Genomic DNA, 20,609 nt, shown 5'->3' on the forward strand with positions numbered 1-20,609 from the left:
TCTGCCTTTGGTTTTGCTGGGGTGCATTGCACCTGCGGTCAGCGACTGGGTCATCCGGGGCCTGGCTGGTCTAGGACATTCTCAGCTGAGACACCTGTGCCGCCACCACCCTGGTCCCAGCGTCCCCAGCCTCTGTGAGTCTGCGCTCTTCCACACGGCGCGTGCGCGGGGTTCCGACAGAAATCAGTCATGGGCAAGGTGTCCTGCTGTCCAGCCTTGTAGCTGAGACAGTGTCTTCTTCCAGTGAAAGTCACAGGGCCAGTCCGGCTTCACGGATAGGGAAGTAGGTCCCATCCCTTGACGGAAACGGCAAAGTTACACTGCGGAGGCGGCCTGGGGATAGTCCAGGGAGTGACAGTGTCGGCCTTGGTCCATTGCCAGCCCCAGTCTGTGCCGATCATAGCCTTCTCTTCTCAGTCGTCTTACCTGTGTGAGTTGTCATGGAGCGTGGACATGGACTGGGTCCTCTGAATGTCAGAACAGCCCTCCTCCTATCAGACCGGCTGGGCCCTGGGCGCTTCCCACCGGCTGGGCCCTGGGCCTGTTGATTTCCATGTATTCATAACAGGACAGTAATATCTGGGGAGAAACCCAGCAGCAAACAATCACTCACAGGCCAGGAACTCAGTAATTGTAAGAGCCATCTATTGAACAGCATTTCCAAGAAATGGAAAGATATACTGATCTTACAAGCGATGAAAATGCTAAAATATGCAGAAGCCAATCATTGGAATCAGAAAACCGTATAAATAAAGGTATTTTCTACCACTGAGAACCCAGTGGCCAGAAGGGCTACAGTCATATTTATCCAAAGTTATTATGCCACTTCCAACTCTGCAACCAAGAATCGAAGTCAAAGAATATGGCCCTTTTTTTGTTAATAGATTTAAAAGGAGCGAGTCACCAATTGTCCACGTGTGAATAAGAATTCTACTCCCACACTCCAGCTTCAGCGTCTGTGAAAATTTAGCGTGTTGCCCTTTAACTATGTATATTGAATCAGCGTGGTATCTCTAAAAGACCTTTTGTGTTTAATTAAAATATACTGCTGTTCTCAGAACACATATCAGATCTGAGACATTCTCCAGTTCTTTTGTTAATTTTTATTTATTCAAACCGAATGTGATTCAACATGTCCTTTTGCTTTATTCTAAAGGGAAAAAGTAAGCATCTATCCTTGGTGTATAATTTCCCGGTGAGCGTGCAGGTCGGGCCCTTTTTTAAAGCCACAGCTGTTTGAATAAGATCTTCTTAGCTGCACGCTGCCCAGAGGTGAGGACACCGGCGACTTACGCAAAGCGAATCCCTTTACATCTGTTGTTGATTTAGAGATTTCCAGGCTGGCTCCCTACTTGCAGTCACTACGTTAGTTTATAAAATTACATTAATTATATTGTCCAATGACAAAGTCCTATTTCTATGTGAATGTATATCTTTGATTTCCCCAAACGTGCTTTTTATTCATTCTGAAAAGCCAAGTCTTTCACTATTGTGCTTTTCCCTTCCTATTTTCCTGACTCTCATCTTCAAAATGTTGACATTTTCAATCTGCCCACACTCTAATTTACCACTTAAAATTTCACCCCCGACCGCGTCTCCTGTTTTATTTTTTTAAATGAATGCACAACTTCTCTAGCACTTTTACTATAGACACTGGCCTTTGAGCCTTTCCTCAGAATCCTAATCATTCGGGCATATGATTCTGGGGCATTTTTTCAAATGATCAGTCTTTAAAAATCTTATTATTTTGTTTTGGTATTTTTAGAATATTAGAAGAAAACCAAGGCCCATTTCATTAAGAAGCATTATTGTTAATAATAGACTTTTTAATTAGTTCACGAGTGTGTGTGATAGGCTGTCATTGGCCCCCCAAATAGCCAGCTGCAAAACTCTGGGACCTGTGGATTTTACCTTAAACGGCCACAGGGAGTAGACAGAGGGGATGAAGCTAGACACCGTGGGCTGGGTTGGGTAGGTTGCCCGGGATTTCTGGCTGGGAACTCCACAGAGGGAGGCGGATAGAGGCCGGCAGAGGCCGTGTGAATCCAGGGCGGAGAGGGGCATGGAGAGGTCAGGCTTCTGACCCTCATGTGGAGGAAGGGACCCTGAGCTGGGAGTAGGGGGGCGGAAGCTAGACGGTGGACCAGGCAGGGGAGCAGGTGCATCCGCCCTACACCTGGTGGTGGTTTCCACCTGGGAAACCCCTTTTGGACTTCAGACCAATTAATCTGTGAGGAAATACACGTGTGTTGTTTTAAGCCACCGAGTTGTGGTCATTTTTACAGAAGCCACAGGAACGAACACGCTATGTTTCTTCCTCGCTGGACTATACGTCCAGGACGGGGCATGCTTCCCGGCACAGGGCCGGAATTCGGTGGACACTTGTTGAATGAATGAGTGAATGAATGAATGAGTCTCAGTGTTGTTGGTCTTAGTTGGATTCTCGTCAACGAGAACAAAATCAGTCATACAATTTCTTCTGAGGAAGAATGGGTCCCGTCTGTCCTACGCCACTGCCCTGGGTTATGAGGCGATGGTTTTAGAGATGGGACTGTGGTGATATTGAAAAGTTTCGAACGAGGCCCATTTGTATGTAAACTCCATGAGGACAGGAATTTCCTCCTGCGGGATTCTCTGCCGCGTCTCCATCACCTAGCAGAGGGGCTGTACACGTTTGTTAAATAAATTAGAGAGAGCAGTCTCCTCAGTTCAGCAGGTGGGTGTCAGTACCTCGGACGTGCCGGGCACCGAGCTAGATGTTTGCCTTCAACACGCGGGGCCTTGGTCCCTTCCCTCTTCATCTCGCAGCCTCAACACAGAAGCCAGGAGGAAACGGAGAGCCCTGGCCATTGGCCTCGGTTCCTTGGGTGTCGTCCCATGTGCATGGAGGTCACAGGTTCAATTCCCAGTCGGGGCACGTGCCCGGATTGCAGGCTCAGTCTCCAGTATGTGTGTGTGTTGGCGGGGAGAGCGGGGGGGGGGGGGGGGGGAGAGGTGTGCAGGAGTCAGCTGATCCATACTTCTGTCTCACATTGATGTTTCTCTCTCTCTCCCTCACCCTTCCTCTCTCTCTAAGAAAAATCAATATAAACATACTTAAAAGAATAATTGCAACAGAGAAATCCAAGTTGCTGCTTGAGTAGCTGAGTAGGGAGCAGGTAACATCGGCTGTGTTGTCTGCAACCCTCTGTCCCTTTCGCTTCTGGGAAGAATCTTCGATGTGATTGGGGAGCCACTCTTTCCTGTCAGGCTTTGTGGCTCCCGTGGGTGGGCCGACCTCATGGGTCAGCCAGCTGACATGTGACGCCCCCGCACCACCCTGATGGGATCCAGATGTGTTCTATCTGGGCAAACACCTGGGGACTTGGCTAAAACAAGATGACAAAGAGGCACCCCCATGTGCTGTCCCAGGGAGCGGGAGGTGGTACCCAGGGCCAGTGCGGAGAGATGGCCTCAAGGGGGAATTCACTCGGGAGCGAGGGGAGGCACCCTTTCGGACTCGACCTTGGGGACTGTAAGTGACCCAAGCCCACCGGGTGGCCTGGTCCCCTGGGGGCTACTGTCAGCCGAGACCTGTCCCTCGTGGTGGAAGAATCTGGTCTTCTATAGATCAGAACATTTGTTGATGTAAATTTTGGAAGATGCTGAGGTTGAGTTAAAATAGAAACTGGGATCAGCATCTACTCCCTGCTGGGAATGCGAAACAGAGCAAAAAGGAATGAAAAAAGGCACAGCTTCCCCCTGGGAGGAAGAAAAAGCATCAGGGGTGTAATGAGGCTCCGATGGGTGATTTTAGCCCCGAGGTTCTGAGCCACCGACAGGCCTTCGGTAGAAGCACAGTGTTAGTAGAACAATGCAGAGACCACGGTGACCAGGGAAGGGAAACTTACAACGCTAAGTCCATTGTTTATTTCTTTTAGGCAATGCATTCATGGGGAGAGTTCATGGAGAGAGACTTTACTTATAAATAAACATGAGCCAGAGTGGTAGTTTTTAAAAATATGGAGTTTTTTTTAGTGATTTTTTTTTTTTTTTAGAGAGAGAGAGAGGACAGTTGAGAGGAAAGGGAGAGAGAAATAGAAACCTGGATGAAAGCGAAACACCCATCGACTGCCTCCTGCACGCCCCTACTGGGGATCGAGCCTGAAACTGGGCCATGTGTCCTGACCAGGAATGGGATGGGTGACCTCTTGGTGCCTGAGTTGATGCTCAATCCCTGAGCCACACTGGGTTGGCTAAATGGCAGTGTTTTAAACAGCCCTCTTGGTCCATGCATTTTTAAGTGGATGATCAGCATGTGTTCTGGCGTGGGCTGAGCACTTCCCTACGAATCCTGTAAAACTATGGACTGACCACCACGCCCCCCACCCCCACCCCCCCGTCAGTCCTGAGGTCCTGGAGATTCAGGATGCGACTCGCTTTTTCCCAGGGCCTCCGTGGGCGTTCTGACCGGGCGGGACCTCATCAGGGCTTCCCGAGACGGCCCCCCCCCCACCCCAACCCCACACACACCCCCGTGTTGCTTACTCTCCGGACTACTCTGAGACTGGAAATCAGAAGACGTCTTTCCTGAACCATTTGCATGTCACGTCTATTGACAGAAGCACCTTTATTCCTTTCAGAACGTCTCCCAAAGTCATTGATTCTTAAGATGCGAATGAAGTCACTTTGGGGGTGTACACCCATCAAGGGAAAATAAATAAATAAATAAATAAATAAAAATGCTTGTCCCCACGGTGACACAGCTTCGGTTTCACAAATGGCCCAGCCAGAAAGGGAGCCTGGCACCACTCCGCCCCCTCCACCCTCACCGACTGCGGACGGGGAAGCGGGCGTGGACGGCAGGGCCACTGGAATGTCCTTCTGGCAAACACAGCCTTGTCCCGGGCTGAGCCCCGGGGTAGGTGAACTCCCGAGCGGGAGAGCCGCGAGCAGGTGCTGGATCACACGGCCGACCTTGCAGATCGGCGCCCTCATCAAGCCGCTCGGCTGAGGATCCCAGGGGCACGTCACGGATGGCCCCCGGGACGCGTGGGATGAGTATCGAACACGCGCCAGGCAGCCGCACCGGCCGCCGCCGCCTTCAGACGGACTGTCAGCATAACCGCGCCTGCGGGCACGTGATGCGGGCGGTGCATTTAAGTCAAGTGACTCCCAGGCCATGTCTAATGGCGAGGGCCCGGCTCAGAAATGCTGAGACGCCCCTTTCGTGCGCTGCCTCCCCGGGAGGGGGTTCCCGGATGGCCAGCGCTTCCTCCAGTCGTTCATCCTGAAACCCTAAGTGACATTGTGTTCCAGGGCGGGCAGCAGCGTGGGAACCGTGTTCCGCTGTGTCAGCATCGGGAGGGGATGCAGACGACGCGTCCGTGAGGACGTGGGCTCTTGGGAGCTCACGTTGTAATTCAGGTTGTATTTTATCTCAAGTTGTATCTGTCCGTTCCTTCCCAGCCTCAGGGTTATCCGTCAACTCAACCCCCATTCCCTGCCCCCAAGACTCTTCTAGAAGCTTCCCAGGCGTCCCCTGTTCTGAGACATCCTCTGAGTCCTTCCCAGGACGTCGCCTATGGACACAGACTCCCACGCAGACAAACCTACATGAAGACACCGATGTCATCACTACCCTGTGACAGATCCCATCTCCTGGGACATTGTTCAAACCATCTAATCAAGCATCCAAATTCAATTTCCTTCCACAAATATTGAAAGTTCGCCAGTTAATTCAATCCAACCTGCGTCCTGAGCCACGTCTTCCCTCCTCCTTCCCTCCTGGGTCCCTCATCACAGGCTGTCCTCCTGGCGAGACCCCCACACGGCCTGTCTCGGTCCTACGTCTCTGTTCGTACGAATGTCTGCACCTGCAATGACCGCAACAATCCTCCAAGCTTCAAATAAGTCCGCTTTCTCCTTGCCTCTCATCCATGAAGAGGAATTTTATCACTCCCACACCTGTGCTTAAGAAGAGGTCCCTTATCTCAGACATATTCTCATTCTGAGGACTATAGATGATTTACTTATTGAAAATAAGTTAGCCCTGGCCAGTGTCGCTCGATGGTTAGAGCCACACTGTGTCTCGGGGTCCATTCCTGGTCAAGGGCACGTACCTGGGCTGTAGGCTGGATCCCTGGCCCTGGTCAGGGCAAGCGCAGGAGGCCACTGATTGGTGTGTTCCTCTCACATTGATGTGTGTGTCTCTCTCTGTCTCCCTCCTCCCGTCTTCCCTCTCTAAAATTCAATGGAAAAAGTACCCTCGGTTGGGCATTAACAGATAAATAAATACGCTTACAATCACAGCGCTCAGTTCTAAAGGGAAAAGGAAAGCTGACCTTTCACGTTGGATGGGCCAGACCCCGTGCCCTGTGCTTTCTGCTTTACAAGGTGTCTGACCTGCTCCGTGTCCTCGGAGCGGGAGAGGGGCCGGGGAGGGCCGATCGCCTCCCTGTGCAGCGGAGACCTCAAAGGGCAGCGGCAAGGACCCTCGAGTCCCCGGCACGAGGAAGCGGCCGAGGTTGTGGGGAGAGGCCGAAGCTCGGATGGGAGCCTCCCTCAGTGTTGATGCAGGACGGCGCCGCTGGCCCCGATCGCCGTGTGAGCGGGTGGCTTTTTAAAGTCGGCGTGGCCTGGGCCTCGAGACTAGCTTCTGCTCAGAGTGTGGTGCGACTTAAAGAGCCGGCCTCCAAAATTCCGTAACCAGCAGCGAGGAGCAATAGCTATGAGCATGTACACCCATCATGTTGACATGTGTGTTACATGCAGAACATTTGCAGCACCGAACATATTAGGCAAAATAGACAGGAATGGGATCCCGAGCACTGTCCTCCCTCCCGTGAACAGCTCAGCTTGCCTGGCCTCCCGCTGGCGACCAGGTGTGTGCGAGATGAGGACAAGGAGGCACGCGGGTGCTCTTCCCTGCCCGACCCCACCGCTCGCTGCGGGGCCGGGGCCGGGGCTGGCCCGTGCCCCCGCCTTCAAGCTCAGGGCTTAGCCTGCCTGTCCCCAAAATGGTCAGTCCGTTAATTCAGCGAGTCGCTCAGACCCTCCCAACAGCAGCTAGTGTGGGGAGACGGCCTGAAGCCAATCCCTAGCAGCCCACGTGCGAGAAGGTGAGCGGCCACCTGTCATCGTCCGCTCCTCCCGCTCCACACCGTAATGCGGCAGGAGGCTGCGTGACGGTCAGCGGACACGGAACCAGGCAGCAAGAGGACCCGGGAACGTGGCTCAGCGAGAGCTGCGTGCCCCACATGTCCCTCCTCCGTGCGGTTCTGGGTTCAATTTCACCTAAAAGGGGGAAAGAGACCCGACCTCTCGAAGCCCCACGCAAACGGCTGTGTAGAAAGGAGCTGAGAGCCCGTCCGGGCTTCTCCTCCGTGTCCAGCTCTCACGCCGTCCACTGGCACTGATGGCCGATAGCACCCCCAGGCCTCTCAGGTCTCGGAGGTCCCCGTCCCCACGGCTCCCTTCCCACGCCCCCTCCCCGCTGCCGCTGGGATTCCGGCTCTTCAGACCCCCCTGCTAGACTGGCCGTGCCCACCTGCTCTGGTGCCCAGGAGGGCCGGTGGGTGACATCGCCATGACCCTACGCTCCCCTGTTAGGACCTCAGTTCCTCAGCCCCTCGGACCCCTGCCCCCGGCCTTCCTCCTACAGTAAACCTCCCGCGTTGGCCACGGTGGGTTTGCTTTCCTGACTGAGACGAGCACAGTTGGGGTTTGTCACAGGCGGGGACAATGTCGAAAGCCCCGCACGGCGGCTTCCCCAGCGGTGCCTGGAGAATGTGGGAGTTCCTGGGGACCTGATTCCCCATGTTCCGTGTGACCTGCGACAGGTGTGGTGAACGAATCCTTTGCAAACATCAGGGGTGCAGAATGCCGAGCGTTTTGTATTTTTCTGTCTCCGCTTCTGTGTATAGAAACCTACAGTCTCCCTGGGCCCTCTTGTTCTCCAGCAGCAGTTCCTACTCACTATCCTAACCTCTTTTTTAAAAATATATTTTTATTGATTTTAGAGAGAAGGGGAGAGGAAGAGATAGAAACATCAATGATGAGAGAGAATCATTGATCAACTGCCTTCTGCACGCCCCTACTGGGAATCAAAGCCTGCAACCCAGGCATGTGCCCTTGACCGGAATCGAACCTGGGACCCTTCAGTCCACAGGCCGCTCTATCCACTGAGCCAAACCAGCTAGGGCCCATCTCTGTCCTTTAGGTTGGTAAGGTCACCCCTGGTGAGTTGCCTGCATTTCTCAGAAACAATCTCGTCACTTTGCAGCAGGGTTGACACCTGTGTCACAGGTGGGTTTCACATCTGACTTCACTGGTCTAGACGCGCAGGAATGCAAAGTGCTGAGCGCGGAGCTCGGGGTGGCTGCCGGGGTCCTGCAAGGGCAGACCTGAGAGCCGTGTAGATGCTAAAAGTTGGCGCGTCAGCCATGACCGGTGCCCAGCACAGCTGGAAGGTGCTCAGAGCTGGCAGGGCCTGCCAGTCATCTCGGTCCGCTGGGAGATGTACTATCTTTCTTTGATCCCAGGGCTCTGGGTGACCCCTTCTTCCTGCTCTAAGTCAAATACCCAGTGTCAGAAAGGGCAGGTTCCTTCTCAGTGATCGTAAGTGATAACTGGCCTGTGATGACCGCAGAGCGAACCCCAAATTTAAAGGAAGGAGTAATTACAGATGCCAGGAAGAAAGGAGAGGAGTGTGAAAATGCAGATGAAGTCACCCAGAATTTTGTTTCAGAACTTTGGCTACAGAAGCAATCGATCGATCTCCTACCCATAAACCAGTTTCTCAACCTCCTAGTTCTCACCTGACACTCCATCAGCTTTGGGACCAGATCTTGTGGAATGTGTAGTAGTATCCCTGGCCTCCGCCCACTCGATGCCAGAGACACCCACCCCACGCACAAGGCCTGAGGATCAAAAATGTCTCCAGACTCATGAAGTCCATGGGGAGCAGGAGCGCCCCCCCACCCCCCCGTGGAGAACCCCTCTGCATGCTCTTGATTTAAGATCTCTCCCTGGTCCTACGCATCCTTAAGTGATGCTCTGCCTTCCAGTAAGACCCAGCCTCCGATGTTACATCATCCAAACCTCCTACAGCTGTGCGTCTTCTGACCCTGGGACCCTGCCCTGTGGGCCTCGTCTCCATGGAGATTGCCGGCGGCTTCAGGAGCATCTCCCCTCAGGCTCTCTCCCCTTCTGAGCTCCGGGAGCATGAGCTGCATGAGCTTTCTGCTTCTCTCCTTCCTGACTTTGCACCTACTTCCTCAGAGGTGCTTAAAAAGAGTACTTTTCACTTCTCTGAACCCTAATTCACTCTTTCAGCCGTTTCTGAGGGTCTCCCAAACGGCAGGATGGTTGCTGTTGGCTCCTGCAAGTACTGCTGGTTATAAAAACCTAAAAACCAAGACAGGCTTTAACCATAAAAACCGTGTATTAGGAGGGAGGAGGCTAAGACAAAAGGGAAGTAACAATGACGAAGCATCTACCATGCATGAGCCTCTAAGAAGCCCATACGCATTATCTCATTTCATCCTTACAGCAAAACTTTTCCACGAAGAAACTGAGATGAGCTTGGCTGGTGTGGCTCAGTGGTTGAGCATCCAAGTATGAACCAGGAGGTCGAGGTTCAATTTCCCTTCCAGGGTTGTGGGCTCTATCCCCACTGTGGGGCGTACAGGAGGCAGCCGATCGATCCATGATTCTCTCGCATCACTGATGTTTCTCTCTCTCTTTCCCTCTCCCTGCCTCTCTGAAATCAATAAAAATATATTTTTTTAAAAAAGAAACTGAGATGAGGTGGATGAAGTTGCAGCATGTACTGTAGGTACACAGATCTCCCAGATTGTCCCACCTGAGCCAACACTCTGTGCCCACCTACGTGGACCCTTCCCACTGGCATTCAGGAATTCCTGTGGAAGGTGGGGACAGCCCGACGGGACCTAGTGTGTGTGTGTGTGTGTGTATGTGTGTGTGTATGTGTGTGTGTATGTGTGTGTGCGCACGCGCGCGCCCCATCATGGAACCCATGCTTCTGAAATGTGAACCATCCCCCTATAAACCTGCACCAACTGTGTCCCAAAGGGTCCCAGACCACAGTCAGGCTTTCCCGTAAGCATCTCGCCTGCCTGCGCTCGGAGCGAGGCAGGTTTCTCTCTGCAGAAATGCCAGCAGCCGGCCGTCTCTTTGTAGATGATTTAGAGGCAGCCGGCCTCCAGCCTGCGAGCCTGCCAGTGCCTAGCCGGCCATCCATCATCAGAGGCAGCCATCACACGAGGCGCACATCTTCCAGGGGAAGAACTGCGGCCGGGGACGGGTTCAGGCCAAGGTCTCTGCTCGCGGGATAGAGAGAGGACGTGGGGCCAGGCCTATCGCCCTCGGATCAACCCTGTGCTCTTGCTCATTTAACCTCCTGCTCTTCCACCTGGAGGTGCCTCCCGCCGGCCTCCCTGCCCACTGGGCCGCCTCCCCCGGCGAACCTTCAGGGGAGGACACGCCGAAGAACTTCTCTCCGAGGGTTTGGCTCCTCGCTGTAGTTGCGGGCAGTCATATGCTGTCTTCTCTCTTCTCTGCCGTGGGCACTCATCAGTCCAGATGTGCCCATTGCTGCTTCTGTTTTATTTTCTTAATTTTTTTTTTGTTGATTTCAGAGAGGAAGGGAGAGGGGGAGAGAGGTAGGAACATCAATAGAAGAATCATTGATTGGCTGCCTCCTGCACGCCCCACACTGGGGATTGAGCCTGAACCCCAGGCATGAACCCTGGCCAAGAATCAAACTGTGACCTCCTGGTTCACAGGCCGATGCTCAACCACTGAGCCACGCCAACCAGGCTCCTAGTGATGGTTGTAGAGGCATAGGAGACAGCAGTAGCCCTGTAGCCTCTCGTTCTGTGAACTTGCCCACATGTACACCGTTGTAACCTTGGTCTCCACCTCCGTGAGGTGCGGATGACAACACCTACCTCACTCGTGAGGGTTAAGTTCCCCGCTATTTGCTGAATGTTTTGTGAATCAGACACAATTACCCTAAAGCCTGTTATTATAATCATGTCGGGTTGATTATTCTCGTCCACTTGCTGGAATTGTTCTATTGACTCCACATTTCCGCAATGTCCTCGCCTTTGTTTCCTACTTTGCTTTATTACAACTGCTCACCGGGTCATAGCCATTTGCAGCTCCATGTGAATCAAAACGGGAGCCTCAGCACCCGCCACCGGCACGCCCACTCTGACCTTTTCCCCTTGGAGGCTGGCATCCCAGAGCCTTTCATCCTGTCTAATTCCCTTCCATTTTCACAGCTCACGGACGCAGTGCTGCTTTCTTTGATAAGATCGCTGAAGGTGACCCGATGTTCTCCAGAGAGGCACACTGAGTCCAACTCATCCCCCACACTCACCCACCCACACCCCGGAGGGCAGGGAGCTTGGAGTTGCTCTCTAGACGGAGGTCAGGTGAGGCGGAGCTGACCCCTCAAATACACGGTTACTCATGCAGTCTCAAGTCATGCAAGCTGCTTCAGTTATTCCAAATCGTTGCTCATTTGAGATGTCTTCTTGTTTTACAAAGAAAATTGAAAAAAAAATGTTTTTATAACAAGAAATATAGAGTTGTGCATGGCCACGGTTGCTCAGGAGGTCATGGTTCAATTCCCCGTCAGGGCACATGCCCAGGTTGTGGGTTCAGTCCCCAGTAGGGGGCGTGCAGGAGGCAGCTGATAGATGATTCTCTCTCATTATTGATGTTTCTATCTATCTTTCCCTCTCTCTTCTTCTTTCTCTAAAATCAACAAAAACAAATTTTAAAAAAGAGAAATACATGGTTTAGTTTTGTTCACATATTTTTAAAGCATCTGATCATACAGACATCTACACTTCTGGGCTGCATCTTCTCGGGACACACGTTCTGTATAAGCCCTAGCATTCGTGCTCTTCTGTGTCTCAGGTGTCATGTGTGTGCAGTATTGGTCTGCGAGGTGACGTCTTTCTAGGTAGGTGTGTCCACCAGGGGACTTGCCCTCTGTCCTTGTAATTTATTGGTGTCATGTTAAGTACTCACGGTGTAAGCATCCTGGCTATTCATGGGTGTGGAAAGTTGATATCTGAGAGCATGTTATTCTGCTAATTTGGAGTAACTCTTTACAAAGAATCCAAACAGTAATAACATTTATAAGATTACTCACTGGACTATTCAATGTCTATCAATTCCATACATCTCTGCTCTTTCCACACACTCCATAGCAAATACCCTCTCTGCCCACCATCAGCCATCACCCCAATCACCCCACCAGCATCACCCCTATCACCATAGAAACCACCCCAGAAGATCTTTTCCTTCCATTTCAAAGCGTTATACTTTCAAGGCACTCATTATATATGGAATGATTTCAAGACATGTTTATATTCACCTGTTATGTTAATGTCTCCTAACTATTTCCAGCTACTCTTCTAAGACTTTTGTTCTGAAATGGTAGAAGAATCTACTCATTGTCTTCTCCCAGAGAGACAAATGAAGCCAGCCTGGCATTCCCACACATGAGCGATCAGTAGCTATATGGGCCAAGATCAGGGTGGGAGGGAGACGATGAGCATCTTCCTTCCCAGTTTTCCAGGAGCTCCTGGAGTTCAAGGACTTGGCACTGAGTTTGTTCCCAGAGAGCTGGAGGACGACCTCGTGGAGGGCGGGCGGTAGCGTTTTCCGAGGTCACCATGGGCCTTTACTCAGTAGCTCATTCTGAGCAAGTCTTGTGGAGTTTTTACTAATTGAAAATGGGAGCATAATCCTAGAGGAGGACGCAAAGTCCACAGAGTGGGGATTCTTAGTGTAAAACACACCAAGCGCTCACTTGTCTCCTGTGGCCACTTTGCCTGGTTTTCTTTGTTCTTAATCTCAAAAAAAAGTAGCTCCTGCATGAACTGTGCATGTATGTATAGCCTCTGTCCCACAGCTCCTGTGGATGAGAGAACAGGAAATTGATGAGATACGCCCGAATGCGTGTGGCATCCAATTGTACTTCAGTCCCAGCTCTGCACGTGGAATCTGACAGGAATGTGGATCGTGCATCTGTGAAAACTTGTTCTTGCGTGTGTAGTGGTGGTGCCTGGACAGTGCCACGTCTTCCTTCACAAGTCGTGACCTGGAGAAGTGAATGCCTGGCGTCGCTGTCCGAGGCGCGGCTGAAGAGCAGGGCCACGGGAGCCACACGTCCAATGCGGTCTCAGAAAATCCTTTTGCTTTCGCTGCACCGTTGTGTCACTTCCTGAACATCGTTAGTGTGGTTTTCACAGGCACGCTCCCTTTTTTCTTTCGTGGGTGAGCTAAAGCTGGGATTTTTAAAAAGGCCAAGATGGAATATCCTACATGCACAGGCACTGACTTTAAAAGGCCCATGCCATGCTGCTGGCGTCATGATGGAATGTGTCGTCCTCAGAGAAGGAGGGTCTTTCTCACAGAAGGAGCGTCCGAAGCACAGGAAGGTGGGGATGTCACAGTCAGAGGAGAGCAAGTCAAGAAACTGTGGTCTGACCATAGAAGGCGGTACCTTCTTCTACGAGAAGACAGTGCCATCCATTTATTCAGAAAGAGGCTGCGGCTTAGTATTGATCATCAGCCAGTTGGCAATTTTAACTGTAGGAAAAATACCACGTGGAAATTTAAACTGAAGAAGATGTGGGTTGGTGAGAGGAGGTGTGCCAGGCGCTGAGTCACGGTCCTATTTTTTCCTCAGCGGTTAGTTAAGCATCACGCTGCTTCGTTTCACCAGGGCCAGTATGTTGATTGTACAGCTGGGTTTGTGGTTTTTGGTTCTCGGTGTTACTTATTTTTGTCTGCTCGGGGTTGGTTGCTTAATCTGTGAGGCCAGGGGACTCTGGCCATTTAAGGGCCGCTGGTTCACCTCCCTGTCTAAGCGCCATTTATCCACAATCAGCCTACACACACTCACTCACACTCTCACACACTCATACACACACACTCATACACTCACTCACACATACACACACTCACACACTCATACACATACACACTCATACACACACACTCATACACTCACTCACACATACACACACTCACACACTCATACACACACACACTCATACACACACTCACACACACTCACACACTCACACACATTCACACACACACTCACACTCACACACACTCATACACACACACTCACACTCACACACTCACTCACACACACACATCTACACACATCCACACACACACACACACACACACTCACTCACACACACACATTCACACACATCCACACACACACACTCACTCACACATAACACACTCACACTCATACATACATACTCATACACACACTCAGAAACACTCACACACACACTCACGCACACATTCACACACTCACTCACACACACGCTCACACACTCACACATACACACTCACACTCATACATACATACTCATACACACACTCAGAAACACTCACACACACACTCACACACATTCACTCACACACACACACTCACACACACACACACATTCACACACTCACACACACTCACACACACACACTCACACACTCACACACACATATTCACACACATCCACACACTCACACACTCACTCACACACACACTCACACACTCACTCACACACACACACACACACATTCACACACATCCACACACACTCACTCACACACTCACACACACACACACACACACACACACACACGTAAAATCTTTAATGATGACCCGACAGCCCAAGGTGAAGAGTCAGGCCATGCTCACCAGCAACAGAGCAGCAGCCGCACCTCGGGGAGGGAAGGACCCGCCTTCAGGTCTCGGGGGCTCGTCTGTCCTCTCAGAACCAAGGGCCCTGTTCCCATTTCCTTGCCTGTGCGTCCCCCCTGCTCCCCGAGGGGCCGACAGATTTCAGAGGAGGCACTGCTTTCTACACTCCATCCCCCAGCAAGAAGGGGACTTGATAGAGAAAACATGGAACAATCACATATTTCTATGCCTGCTAATGGAATTAGCAAGAATCGAATCCCTTTGGAATTGACAGAAGTTGAAAGAGTAATGACATTTTTTAAAGTTTACATTTTAATAACATTAGAAAAATTTTAAAAGACGACTGGATGTACAGAATGAACCACCTCATTGTACATTTGGTCGTCCTATGGCCTCTGAGGACTGGATTTTGGTTAAAAATACAAATAAATCGATTGAACTTTTAAAAATATTTCGATTAAAATTGAAATGATTCTACCTTGAAATATCAAAAATTAATTTCAGTTGTGTCAATGAGCAAGATAAATAATGGCCACACATACAGGAAGATGTATCCACGTAAACGTAGGAAAAGGGAACATCCAGTCACCTCTGAGAAAGCAGTGGGCTTCCTCCCATGAACTCTGCCTGCCAGTACACACACACACACACACACGCACACACGCAAGCACACATGCACGCACATTTCTGGACGACCTTCATCGCAGTCAGCATGGTCTACCTTGCTTTGCATATGTATACAGGTTTGACCACAGCTGACCTCTAAGCCCTAGAGGGTCAGGGCTCATATGCATCCAGGAAAGTACCTGCCTCACTCACCTGTCTATCCCGCTCCCACTCAATAAGTTGCCCTTTAACGAATGAATATATGAACTAACCCGCCCACCAGTCATAGACTTTAGAGCAGGAAACTCACATCATCTCAGCCTGAGCTGATGGTATCTCGTCTCCTCTGAGTTGACTCTAACTTGTATTGGGCACCGGCTGCAGGGGGGCCGTTTGAGGGACCTCTGAACTCACTGGGAAGAACTCTGTGACGGAGTAATAGCACCTGCCAAACCAACAGAACAGGAAGTAGGCCACCAACTCCGCCATCAAGTAGCCCCCCACCCCAGGTCACAATAAAACAGCATGGAGGCTCCTCAAAAACTTAACAATAGAACTAACTACCCTACAACCCAGCAATTCCATTTGCGGGTATCTACCTAAAGAAAACAAAAACCCCACTTATTTAAAAATCTGCGTGCACCTCTACGCTAATCCTGGCATTACTGACAATTGCCGAGGTATGAAAGGAACCCAATTGCCCATCAATAGACCAGCATATAAAGAAGAAGTGGCACCGTTGTGCAATGGAATATTACTCGGCCATGAAAAAGAAGGAAACCCTGCCAGATGTGACAGCATGCATGAGGGCATTATGCTTAGTGAAATAAGTTAGACAGAGAGAGACAAATAATGTATTTTTTCACTTATATGTGGAATCTAAAGAGCAAAATAACGAACAAAACAGAAACAGACTCATCGATACAGAGAACATACCAGTGGTTTTCAGTGGAGGCTGAGGGGACGCTGAAAAGGCGAAGGAGATTAAGAGATACAGACTTACAGTCATAAAATAATGTCACAGGGTGTCAAGCACAGCCTAGGGAACAGAGTCAATAACGTCGCAATAACTCTGCACGGTGACAGATGGCACTTGGCTTGTCACCGCGGTCACATCCAAAGGTGGGTAGGTGTCCAGCCACTGTGTTGTACGCCTAACGCTAATATGTGTTGCGTGTCAACTGTACTTTAATAAAAATATAGACTTTGATGTCAGAAACGGAGCTTCCAGGCTCAGCTCTACCATTTTCTGTCACTTACCCTGTCAACACTCCCCTTGCTCAGCAAGGCAAAAATGGGATCACCGTGGTGCCTTCTTCGTGGGGTGCGTCGAATCCTTGCACATGATGGGACATCTGCAAAGCTCATACAGGAAGCTGTCCGTGTGCGATTCTGATGAGTATGGCTCTGGTATTTCTCTTCTGCTGGATCATATTTGTAAAGTCCATTTCCTCTCTGGGCCTCCATTTTCTTCTCAAGAACTCCATGGTTCATCGCGATACTCCAGTGGGTTTCGTCTGTTAGATACGCGTATGGTCCGTGCTCTGCTCATTCCCAGGCTGAAAGCATTGTCCGGCCTTCCCATGGCACTCGCGTCAAAAAGTCAATGCAGCATTAACATCCAGTAAAATACAGTGATTGCGAGTGCGAGTGTTCCGTTCAATGAGTTTTAATGATTGTACTCGCCAGGAAGCCACCACTCACAACTACATACAAACATTTCCGTCGCCCCAGGAAGTTTCTCATGTCCTTTTTCAATTAAATAAATAAATAAAGGAATGCCTCAGAAATACGTGTCCTCCTGCAGAAGCTCCCTGCGACCCTTCTCTATGCTTCATTCTGCCAACCTGGGCTCCAACCAGGGCGTGGCCATCACCTGCCTCCTGCCCTCAGCTCAGCAGAAAGTACAGCAAAGAGGGGAGAACCATGAACCTAGAAACACTACGGAGGCGACTTAAGATCAGCCGACCCGGGCGAGCACGGCCCCCGGACAGTTTGACGGTGGACATCTGCGCCTTATGAGGCATCTTCTAAGTTTGCTGATGACTTAGGAAAGGAGGGCCATCTCTCACAGAAGTGGGGGTGCCCAGGCTCATCCGGGCATGCGGGCGCCACCCTGGGCATCTGCCCCTCTGTGGAATGAGGGTCTGGCCTCTCTCAGCACCCAATGGGCCAGGTCTTTAAGGAGGAGCCCTTGCTAAGCAAATGTATGCGACATTTTCATATCAAACAGAAAAATAGACAGGGTGCCCCCACCCAAATATACACATACTTGGAATAATTATAAAGGCAGTGTTTGCATGTCAACTCCTTCTCACACTTCCAGTGGCATTTGAGGATGAATTTCCTTTGTTCAAAGCTTAGTCTGGCTGAAAAGAAAGAAGCATCAATGGAGCTGCCGGCTGCTCAGGTGTGCACATGTGTTTTGGGGGCACCTTGTATGAGTTTGTACTCGTGAATTTGCTATGTCATTATCGAGATGGCTGTTTTTCAGATATTGTTTTTATTATAGTGATTGCTTTTCTTTGCAGTAACCAGGTTCCTCACATGCATTGTGCAGGATACTGTCTTCTCAGCCTGCATGTCCCATCATCTCCCCCGAGAGGAGCCCGCTTGGCTCCTGCCCATGAAGGGTTAACACCCTGTCCATCCCAGCATCTGTTTATGGGACATGCACATCTGTGCTTGATGCATAACAGGTCCTGTTTTCACCACCCATTGTCACCGCATCAGGGCGAAGCGACCCACGGGACACGTGCCCCACTCCCTGCGTCCTGCCAGCTGACCCAGCGGATTCCTGCATCGATCCCGCCTTCTCATGCTCTATATTTCTGGTGCTTTGCCATCCGGGACCTGGCTGACCTTGGAGAGACTGACCCTCCAGGGCAGCCAATTCCCAAGGTCAGGAGAGGACTCGCTGAGCGTCTTTCACAGCAAACCAACCAGTCCAGGGCCCATTCCCCCTGTGCCCTCCTCATAGGCCCTATGTGCTGTTGAACATGCGAGTCACTCGTGGTAACATGGACCTGGTGAGGCACTGAGCCTTCGGTGGGACCCACCCCACCGAAGCACCCTGCTGTTTCCAGACCTGTCTGGGCGCATTTTTCTAGACACCCGGCTGCTTCACAGGTGGTTGGTTTGATTCATTATATGTTGGACCTCACTCTCCTCACCGCTAAGATAATCTTACCTCCACGCTGCTGGGGACACATCCCTGCAACATCCTATGTTCTACCCAAGGGCCTACCCGTTATTTCAGCCCCTGGAGAAGGTGGTTTTGCCTGAGGCAGCATGAGAGGTTGGCACCCAACTCAGCAGCTCATTCCTCTTTCCAGCCTGAAGCGTGCTCATCGTCATAAAGCAACGAGGCACATGAAAGGTTAGGTTCTGACGGCCCCATCTCATTACTGTTGATGCAAAACTGCCAGTTAATTTGCTTGTGGTTATGGAAATCTCTCCTTTAACCTTGGCGCCTCCATCAGAAAGAATTGGTTGCGGTGGCGGGCATTGCATAATAGCAGCTGGCACTTGCTGGGGCTGAACAGCACCCGGGAAGCAAGTATCTTCTTCTTTCTTTAGTGATCGCCGCCGAAATGCTCCCTGGAAGGTGGTGCGGGCAACCCCTAGCACGCGGGCTGGGCGGCCACGGTGCGCTCACATGAGAGTGGAGGCTCCGCATCAGGCACTGGGGTCTCCCTGGAACCTCAGACAAACAGCGGGGCTGCTCTGCTCCAAAGGGCGGGGGAGGGAAGGGAGATGTCACTTTCTTCTTCTCAGACCCAGGAGAAGGACGGGATTGTGTTTGCTCTGTGTCCTGCTGTAACCCTGTCTCTAAATGTGACTGGTACCCAGAAGCTCTCGGAAATATTTCTTGATGATCAAAAAAAGGGCCGTGCTGAGGATGCACTCACATGACTCATGCAAAGCCCTTAGACCTGGGACATGGTTAGCTCTCAGTAAGTATCCATTTAAAAAACATACAGTTGAGACACAAGTAGGTTAAACTCTTTATACTCAATGAAGAGTTCGGTGATGATTTTTTTTTGCTTGTTTTTTAATACATTTTTATTGATTTCAGAGAGGAAGGGAGAGGGAGAGAGTGATAGAAACATCAATGAGAGAGAATCATAGACCGGCTGACTCCTGCACGCCCCACACTGGGGATCGAGCCCACAACCTGGGCATGTACCCTGACTGGGAATCGAACCGTGACCTCCTGGTTCCTGGGTCAGTGCTGAACCATTGAGCCACACTGGCTGGGCTGGTGATGGGTTTTTACAGGAAATTCATTAGTTATAATATTAGAATCTGATCTGTATTGTCATTTATTTATTTGTTCCTTAAATATGAATCAAGAAATTATCACTATGGCAGGTCTTGGGGATTCAGAGGGAAACAGGAATAGCCAAAAGGAAAGAACACCCATGAGCCTTTCTGGCAGCCCAGGCAGGGCCTTTCCCGTACGTCTGTGAGGCCTCAGGGCCCTGAGAGAAGAATCCACAGGACACTGATGAAATCAGGGCGCATGCTGAGATCATTAGCTTCATTACTCGACTTTCCCCATTGTTTAATCTGCCAGACTCTCTACAACTCAAAAGAGACAAAAGCATTGTCTTGGAGACAAGAGGTTATTCAGACCCCCCTCCTGACCGCCCCCATCGGCCTTAGAGAATCTCCCCACCAGCGGTTCTGGGTTAGAAGCATAATTGGCTCTGAGTCACGTCAGAGCCATTGACCGTGGACACGGACGGCTGCAGCATCCGTCAGCCGGGAAGAGCCGGGTCCCGCTCTCAGCTCTCCGACTCATCCCGGGCTGGTCATTAAGGATGCTGAGGCAGCTCCCGGCTAATTGGACCATTGTCTCTGCAACCTCATCCATTTTCTGGCTGCGAGAGGGATAGAGGCGCCCGCCGTCCCCAGCACAGCCCTGGGGCCTTGCTAATCAGCCTTGGTGATTGGCTGGGGGGCCGCTGCTTGAACTGTTCAAGCCACTCTCGGTGAGGGGTTATGGGGGGTGGACGTTTTATCTCCCAGTCAATTACAGTTCATGAAAACTGAAAAGCTCCTAAAATTAAAAAAATGCCGCATTTACAGCACTTCCTGATGCAAGTGCATCACACCCACACACATACACCAATGCAGGCACGCACATGCGCACCCCACCACATGATAAAGTAAAGAAACGTGTGCTTACGGAGGGAAGGTCACGTGGTGATAAAGAGCGTGTCCTGGCCAGTGTGTCTCAGTGGTT

General features: G+C 51.0%; 1 protein-coding gene across 1 annotated transcript in view; it reads left to right on the plus strand.

Moving 5' to 3' along the window:
• CNTN6 (contactin 6) overlaps nucleotides 1-20,609 on the plus strand; it is a 157,586-nt gene that overhangs the window by 35,136 nt on the left and 101,841 nt on the right.

The sequence above is a fragment of the Myotis daubentonii genome, chromosome 14 (genome assembly GCF_963259705.1).
Source record: "Myotis daubentonii chromosome 14, mMyoDau2.1, whole genome shotgun sequence".
NCBI lineage: Eukaryota > Metazoa > Chordata > Mammalia > Chiroptera > Vespertilionidae > Myotis > Myotis daubentonii.